Source organism: Helianthus annuus, chromosome 1 (genome assembly GCF_002127325.2).
Source record: "Helianthus annuus cultivar XRQ/B chromosome 1, HanXRQr2.0-SUNRISE, whole genome shotgun sequence".
Classification (NCBI taxonomy): domain Eukaryota; kingdom Viridiplantae; phylum Streptophyta; class Magnoliopsida; order Asterales; family Asteraceae; genus Helianthus; species Helianthus annuus.
Window position 1 is genome coordinate 76,087,810 of NC_035433.2, and position 8,858 is coordinate 76,096,667.

Genomic DNA, 8,858 nt, shown 5'->3' on the forward strand with positions numbered 1-8,858 from the left:
GTCATTACACTAATGAAAACTTAATTACAAAGGCTAAGTACACTTACAAGAGTCCTTAGCACAAAGTTTGAACTAGATAAAGCTTCTTAGAAGTCCAGGAGGCTCCAGAGAAGTGAGTTTGAGAGAGTTTCAAATGATTTGTGCAAGAACAAAGAACAGGAAGGCCCTTTATATAGTGTTTTGCAAGTCCTAAGATCAAAGCAAGTGTCCCTAGGTTGTTACCAGATGTTCCCAAGTGTCCCTAGGCTGCTAAAACCAGTTGCACAGTCCCTGGTATTGAAAAACTAGCTTACAAAGGCGGTGGAAGGGCTGTAAGCTGCAGCTGTCCATTTTTCTGCCCAGATACAGTCTTTACGGACCGTAAGCCTAAGCCCTTACGGTCAGTATCCGTAATTCAAATTGTATCGCCCAGTTAATCCATCTTACGGACGGTAAGGCGAAAGCTTTACGGTCCGTAAGCCTTCCATCAGAGAAAAAAAAATTTTGAGAGCTTTCATATTTGACCATGCAACTTTCTAAACTCGTATCTATAGTCACTTTCAGCAGGAAGGGTCCACATGATCAGGTCTGCATGATCTTGGGAGTGTTGCAATGCAATAGTATTGTCTTGGAGTCTTTGAAAATGGCCATTGCATGAAGAATTGTCGGATTTGCACATGGGATTCTATTTCTTGGAAGTTGAATTATTTATCACAAAATTTAACCGGATGTTTATGAAATCTTTATCAGATATTCATGAGAGTGTATTTATATTTTACAAAGCTTTGGGAACGTTAAAAGGTCACTCAGAGGTAGAATTAACATGTTGACACTTTTAATCCCTTCAGTTATCTTTTAACATGTTCCGGGTTTATGACACGTGTCTTTATTATATTGGACATGATTTTTGCGAGGTGTTACATCCTCACCCCCTTAAAAGAAATCTCGTGTCACACCCCCAAAATCCACAAGCCGAGTATCACCGCATGGAGGCGTGACTGACCAGGATCAAGTCACCAATCATATTGAACAACGTATTTAAAATAGATAAAATCCAACCACGCAATATAATTGGTGTTCAAAAACGAGTTAACCAAGTTCAAACTAAACAGCGGAAGCATAAAACGTAAAACCAAAACATAACTTCAATAAGTTCATAAAGTTTAACATGGCACACAACTCTCCATGTCCCACAACGACCATGCCTCCTCGTCAAAGCTCCATAGATACCTAGCGACCTGCAAGGCGTGTAACAAGGAGTCAACAACAAAGTTGAGCGAGTTCACAGTTGGTAGTTTAGTTTTAAAAGTTTGCTTTGAAAACCATAAGTTGTTTCGTAAACCACGAGTTAACCAGTATCTTTGTTTTTCCCCAAACCATATCCATAATCAGTGGGGGGTTTCCACATGTGAACCACTAGACCGTTACCATATCGACAACTGACGGAAGTAAGTTATGCCCTAAGTCAATGTCTATCATCATTGACTGAGTGCCCAGATCCATTAGTACACGCCCGTCCTACCGGCACGGTGTGAGGCTTGTCAACCCTAATAGCGCTATTAACTAATGACCCGCTCGCCATTGGCCCGGCGATTAAGTCGATATAAAAATGAGGGACTTAATGATAGAGTTTTGTCTAGTAAGTTTAAGGCTGTTGTCCTACCCAAGGAGGACGAACGTACGTATTCTACCCAAGGAGAATACGCAGGGTTAATATTGGCATCCTACCCATGGAGGATAGAGGTACATATCCTACCCAAGGAGGATATGTAGGTTCCGTTTTAATTCTTTAACCCATTCCCAACCACCGGGGATCCCATGCCTTAGAAAGTGTGTGAACTCACCTTGGTTTGCTCGGTTAGATTAGTTACTCTAATAATCAGGAATCAAGCACGTCCAAACAAGGTACAGATAATGATGCGTGTGTAGTGTAATATTATTTTGATGAGTATTTAAGCCCCTTTTTACACTTTTAACCAAGTTTTAAATTTATAAAACACGATATTTACTAACACTAAACACACATATGGGCAAGTGCACCCATCGTGGACGTAGTATAGTGTTGGTAAGATACCGAGGTCGTCCAAGGACACAAGAGCTTTTAATACCGGTTTATCCTCAACGTCTAATCAAATCGAAAAGTTAGAAAAATGTTTTGAACTAAGAAAAATAAAAACTAACTAAATGCTGAAAATAAAAATAAAAATAAAAACAGATAGACAAGATGAATCACTTGGATCCGACACGTGTATTAGTATAACCTTTGATTATTTTTGCACTTTTGCACTTGTTTAAGAGATTATCTTAGTTATTGTAGTAGGCCCCTCTTTTGAAGGCGACGTTACCCTCAACCCAGTAGTTTGAGTCAGCAAGGATACAATCCTAAAGGGTCGGATTATTGAAAGATAATGAATTAAGTTATTAATGCAAATTGTGGTAGGCCCCGCTTTTGGCGGTGACGTTACCCTCGGCTAAGTAGTCTGAGTCAGCAGGGATACAGTCCTAAATAGCCGGGTTATAGTATTAATAGTAGTTAACTTATGAGGGGGTCAAAGAGTTTGGATCCCCGCCATCCAATACCTATGGGCATTGAAGGAGATCCTACTAAATTTGACCCAGGTCCCAAGCAGGACCTCTAAACGCTGAACAAGGGCAAGACCCTTACCAAACCGTTCCCTTAACCCCCGACCAGGTAGCCAACATACCTCCATATAGACCGTGGAGACATGAATGGTGAAAATCTTTTATTTTATATAGACAGTAAAATAATGCCAAGACACCACGGACAAACGATAAGGAAAGATCACCTTCAACATAAGTAACTAGTTATTAAAGTCATTAATACAAAACCAAATAAAAAGTGCAAAAGATTAAAAATAAAAAGTATTATACTAAACACTTGTCTTCACCAAGTGATGTAAGAGACTTAGGCAAACATGGCCTTGATTGTCAAGAACTCTTACGATCAATCTTGGATCCCGAGACGACTCACACACTCTACGATGGACAATGGATGATGGTGGTGGATGATGGTGTTATGGTGGTGGTGGGTGGTGGATGAAGTGTGAGAGAGGTGGTGTGCCAAGGGATGAGAGAGAATGAAACCAAGCTCCTCTATTTATAGGCTGAACAGAAGGCTGGACACGGCCCCGTGTCCGCTGGACACGGCCCCGTGTCCGCTGGACACGGCCCCGTACCCGTCTGACATTCTCCCTCTTCATTAATTGTAATTGCGAATTACAATTAATGCGCCTGCTGTACTTTCACCACGCCCCCGTGCCCGCTGGACACGGCCCCGTGGTGGGCAATGGAAGCTTCTACTGGTTTGTCTTTTCTGCTGCTTCCTGGGCACGCCCCCGTGTTCGCTGGACACGGGGCGTGTTCAGACTCTGTTTCTTCTCCTTTGCTTTGGGAGGTGCCCTTGAGGGTCCGGGCAGTCTACTTTTGTTCCTTTTCTTGTATTTATGGTAGAATTAGTTGTCTTTTTGCTTCTTTTGTGATTTTGAGCTCATTTCATCCTGAAAATACAAAAGGAAGACAAAAACACTCTTTTTCCAACATTAGTACTTAAAAAGGGTTAGTTTTATGCCTTAATTGATGTGATTTATATGTTGCATTTTACACACATCAAATACCCCCACACTTGAACTTTTGCTTGTCCTCAAGCAAAACTCTTTAAATGTGGCTTACACTCCCAAATGAAATAGGTAGAAGAGAAGTTTTTTAGCTTGTCCTAGAGTGTCGGGAATCCAAGGTTTTTATAGGTTTTATTTTTATTTATTTACAATCCTATTCGTTATGATTTATTTTGAACTTTTCATAAGATAAATTACTTATTTGGGCATAGCATGCCTTATTAAAATTCCATTTATATACAAGTTCACATACCTCACGGGAGATCACTCAACACTCGGCCGAAGGTGTATATTTTTAGTGAATCACTCGAGAGCGGCACGGAACTTACGCCTTCCATAGGCTTGCCAAGCAATCAATCCTCCTCCTTTTTAACTTTTTACCTTTGTAAATATCAAGAGGACTTTTGGGTGAAGGGTTAGGCTTTGGGTTAAAGGTGGGTGGTTGGGTTAGTGGTTAATAAAAAGGGCGAAAATCGTAAAAAGCGTCGGTTTTCATAAAATACCTTGTTTTTAGTGACTTTTTATTTTGAAGTATTTCTCCAAACAAGCTTTTTTATAGCTTTTGTTTGTTTTTGACTTCATCATCATATATTTTTTTTTTTGATCGTCACATAAAAAGGTGAGTTTACGAAAAAGCGAGCTTGTTACTAAAATAAAGGGTGAAAAATAAAAAGGTTTTTGGTGGGTAAAAAGGGTTTTGGGGTAATGAAATGAAAGGTTTAGGCTCAAAGGGGCTATCTAGGGGGATTTTGGGTAGGTAAAACAAATGAAAAATAATGGTTTTGAAAGAAAAATGGTTAGTCCTAATGCCTCCATCATTTACTTACTTGGGTTTAAGTTGGTAAGGACCGGGAATGTATCGTCGTGGCAAGTTCTAGATTTGTAAGAACCGAGCGGCTATTCACACAAGAAACGAAAAATGAGCATTTAGTCTAAATATGTATATTTTTATGCTCAATAAAGGCTCAAAACTCACTTTTGTGGGAATGGGTTTTTAATGTGACCAAGTATATATAATCAAATTTTTAACTAGACTTGTTATGCCGTTTCATAATTTTCTTATGTTGGTTCTTTTTTTATCACGACGCTATCGGTTGTAAACTTGTAAAAATATAACCTTTTTAGAACTTGTTATTCCCAACTTAAACTAAGACAAGTAAATAAAAAAAAATTTAAAAAAAAAAGTTTTTGAAAAAATTTGGGGTGTTTAGCGGTTCCAATAGAGTTTTGTGTAAGGCTTGTGTTTAGGATTTTGCAAAATTTCAAGGTTTTAGCATCCCCCCACACTTAAATTACACATTGTCCTCAATGTGTCCAAAAATAACATTTTTGGTTGATTAGAATGTGTAAAAGTGGGTTAAAAAGCAAAGATTTATGTTACTGGCATCCTGGACACGGCCCCGTGTTGACCGGGCACGGCCCCGTGGTCAAGTGCCAGTAACAAAAATTAGAGAATTGAAACAGAAGCCTGGACACGGGGGCGTGTCCGCTGAACACGGCCCGTGTCCAGTTACCTGAACTGGGTGATTTTCTGCAGGGGGCTCAGCACGGGGCCGTGTTGGTTGGGCACGGCCCGTGTTGAGCCTTCTGTGATGGAGATTTTTGTCGGGTTGCTCTGTTCTTCGTGCATGGTTCCATTTTTCTCGTTCCCTTTTTCATCCATTACCACCATGAGTGTGTTTTATTCTGCAAAAACTAAAAGATTAAACTAAACTAAGGATAGTTCCGCGGAATGCCTCCGTGGTGCGCCACGTTTATAAGGGTCCTTGGCTAGATCCGATTTGAGGTTATATATCTTCTGAGTGGGATGCCTTGCTTCCCATGTTACACCGTCGGAGAGCAGCATCCAAGCTTGAATCAATAACCTTCATGTAGTTTACTGGGTCGTCGTCCTCTATTCTTTTCCCAACTCCGAACTTCACTTCATCATCCCCATACCTCAAAGTGAGTGTCCCGTCATTCATGTCTACCACCGCTTGTGCTGTGGCAAGGAAGGGTCTCCCTAGTATAAGGGGGACCTCGGTGTCTTCCTCCATATCGAGTATGACAAAGTCAACTGGATAAACGAATCTGCTTACCCTTACCAAGACATTCTCGATGACACCTTGTGGGAACTTGACGGATCGATCAGCGAGTTGTATGCTTATTTTTGTAGGGCTCGTGGTTCCCAAGCCAAGCCTTTTGAACATTGATGAGGGCATGAGGTTAATGCTAGCCCCTAGGTCGGCCAAGGCATTGCGAACGGGTGATTCCCCTATTGAGCATGGAATCGTGAAACTTCCGGGATCGATTTTCTTTTGGGGTAGTTTATTGAGTACGAGGGCAGAGCATTCTTCGCCGAAATTAACTAATTGCAAATTTTCAATTTTCTTTTTATGGGTAAGGAAGTCCCTCATAAATTTAGAGTATTTGGGCATTTGGGTTAGGACTTCGATAAAAGGAATATTGACATGCAACTGTTTTAACAGACTTTCGAATTTTGCGAATTGCTCATTGGTCTTTTGACGAATTAACCTACCGGGGTACGGAACTCGAGGAGCCTTGGTAGGCTCTGGTGATGGAGGAGAGTTCTTTTCCTGCAGAGGTGTTGGCATCGTTTCTTCCGTAGGTGGCTGTACTTCTGCAGGCCCTACGGTGCGGTTTCGTAGTGTGATGAGGTGAACTTGCGCCTTTGGGTTTGTTTCGGTATTGCTAGGTAATGCGCCTTGCGGTCTCTCGGAAAAGTTTTGAGCTATTTGATTTATTTGTTTTTCTATGTTTTGAATGCTAGCTTGTTGATTCCTAAAATTAGACTCTAATTGTAGAAATCTTTCCGAGTTTTTCTTATCAGTGTCAGAGACGAGGCGAGATATAGTATCTTCGAGCCTTTCTCGTCCACCTTGTTGTTGAGTGAAATTTTGTGACTCATTTCTTGATTGCTGAAAGTTTGTTCGTTGGGTTTGTTGGTTACTACTATTGCCGGGTTCCCTCCAACCAAGGTTTGGGTGGTTTCGCCATCCTTGGTTGTAAGTTCCCGTTGGAGGACCCGACGGCCTAGGTCTATTATCAATGTAGTTTACCATTTCTTGTTGATCGTCCGTTTCTTTCATACAACTCCAATTTTCATGTGACCCACCACACCCTTCACAAGCCATAACCGAGACGGTTTTTGTCATTTCTAATTTTTTTATTTTTGAAGAAAGGGCCTCGATTTGGGCTTGTAAAGAAGTGCTTTCGTCGACCTTATGGGCGCCCGGGGCGATAGACTTATTTCCCCGGGGGGTGTGCCATTGAAAATTAGTTTGAGCAATTTCCTCAATCTGATTATATATTTCATGTGGGCGTCGGTTACCTAAAAGTCCCCCGGAGCTAGAATCAAGTGTCTGCCTAGTGTGTGGCAACAATCCATTGTAGAAAGTGGATACTTGTTGCCATATTGCGAGGCCGTGATGGGGACACTTGCGTAATAGCTCCTTGAACCTTTCCCAAGTTTCATATAAGGATTCCCCGTCCTCTTGTGAGTATGTATTAATTTCAGTCATTAATTTAGCAGTTTTAGCAGGAGGGAAATACTTATATAGAAATTTTTGGGCTAGTTCATCCCAGGTGTTTACCGAACCAGCTGGGAGGGCGTTGAGCCAAGCTTTCGCTCGGTCTTTTAGTGAGAATGGAAACATACGGAGGCGGATGGCGTCGTTTGATGCCCCATTGATCCAAAAGGTATCACATATTTCTAAGAAATTAGTTATATGTAGATGGGGATCCTCGTCCGCAAGCCCGTGGAAGGTTGCGGAGTTTTGGAGCATTTGTATCAAATGCGGTCGAAGCTCGAAGTTATTGGCTTCGACATTCGGAGCATTGATAGCGGCGCCCAGATTACCTACGGTGGGCCGTAGATAATCCATAAGGGTACGTTGGTCCGCCATTGGAGGTGGATCACCCGAAACCTTCTCTTGGTTTTTGGCTTTTAACCTTTTTCTGAGAAAGCGTTCAGGTTCTTCTAATGGTTCTTTTATGTCTTTATTGGAACTGGAGCTCATACACTACGTGAGGTTGGCGTCGGGTTCCAAGTCCTGCAATAAAAACAGAAAAGAATGTTGGTCAGAAGGTTCACCACGGCCCCGTGTTGAGCGAACACGGCCCCGTGGTCGGAATTACAGTGATTGTTTTTCAGATCCCAGTTACTGGAAGTTGGACACGGCCCCGTGTTGCACCGGCACGGCCCCGTGGTCAGCCTTCTGTAACTTGAAAAACAAAAACTGCCAGTAACGATGCTGAGCACGGCCCGTGTCCGACCAGGCACGGCCCCGTGCTGAGCTCTGCAGAAGCTGAAAAACTAAGAAAAAAATCCTAAAAAATTAAAGAAAAATAAAAATATGATTAGGCCGTTGATTCCTAACTTTCTTAAAATCCTTGTGTCCCCGGCAACGGCGCCAAAAACTTGATGCGTGTGTAGTGTAATATTATTTTGATGAGTATTTAAGCCCCTTTTTACACTTTTAACCAAGTTTTAAATTTATAAAACACGATATTTACTAACACTAAACACACATATGGGCAAGTGCACCCATCGTGGACGTAGTATAGTGTTGGTAAGATACCGAGGTCGTCCAAGGACACAAGAGCTTTTAATACCGGTTTATCCTCAACGTCTAATCAAATCGAAAAGTTAGAAAAATGTTTTGAATTAAGAAAAATAAAAACTAACTAAATGCTGAAAATAAAAATAAAAATAAAAACAGATAGACAAGATGAATCACTTGGATCCGACACGTGTATTCGTATAACCTTTGATTATTTTTGCACTTTTGCACTTGTTTAAGAGATTATCTTAGTTATTGTAGTAGGCCCCTCTTTTGAAGGCGACGTTACCCTCAACCCAGTAGTTTGAGTCAGCAAGGATACAATCCTAAAGGGTCGGATTATTGAAAGATAATGAATTAAGTTATTAATGCAAATTGTGGTAGGCCCCGCTTTTGGCGGTGACGTTACCCTCGGCTAAGTAGTCTGAGTCAGCAGGGATACAGTCCTAAATAGCCGGGTTATAGTATTAATAGTAGTTAACTTATGAGGGGGTCAAAGAGTTTGGATCCCCGCCATCCAATACCTATGGGCATTGAAGGAGATCCTACTAAATTTGACCCAGGTCCCAAGCAGGACCTGTAAACGCTGAACAAGGGCAAGACCCTTACCAAACCGTTCCCTTAACCCCCGACCAGGTAGCCAACATACCTCCATATAGACCGTGGAGATATGAATGGTGAA

General features: G+C 41.6%; 1 non-coding gene across 1 annotated transcript; it reads left to right on the forward strand.

Annotated features, from left to right (window-relative positions):
- The first annotated feature begins 7,034 nt into the window (after positions 1-7,034).
- Positions 7,035-7,141, forward strand: LOC118482979. Its single transcript, XR_004869404.1, has one exon. It is a non-coding gene; the product is annotated as a small nucleolar RNA R71 (small nucleolar RNA).
- The last annotated feature ends 1,717 nt before the right edge of the window (positions 7,142-8,858 follow it).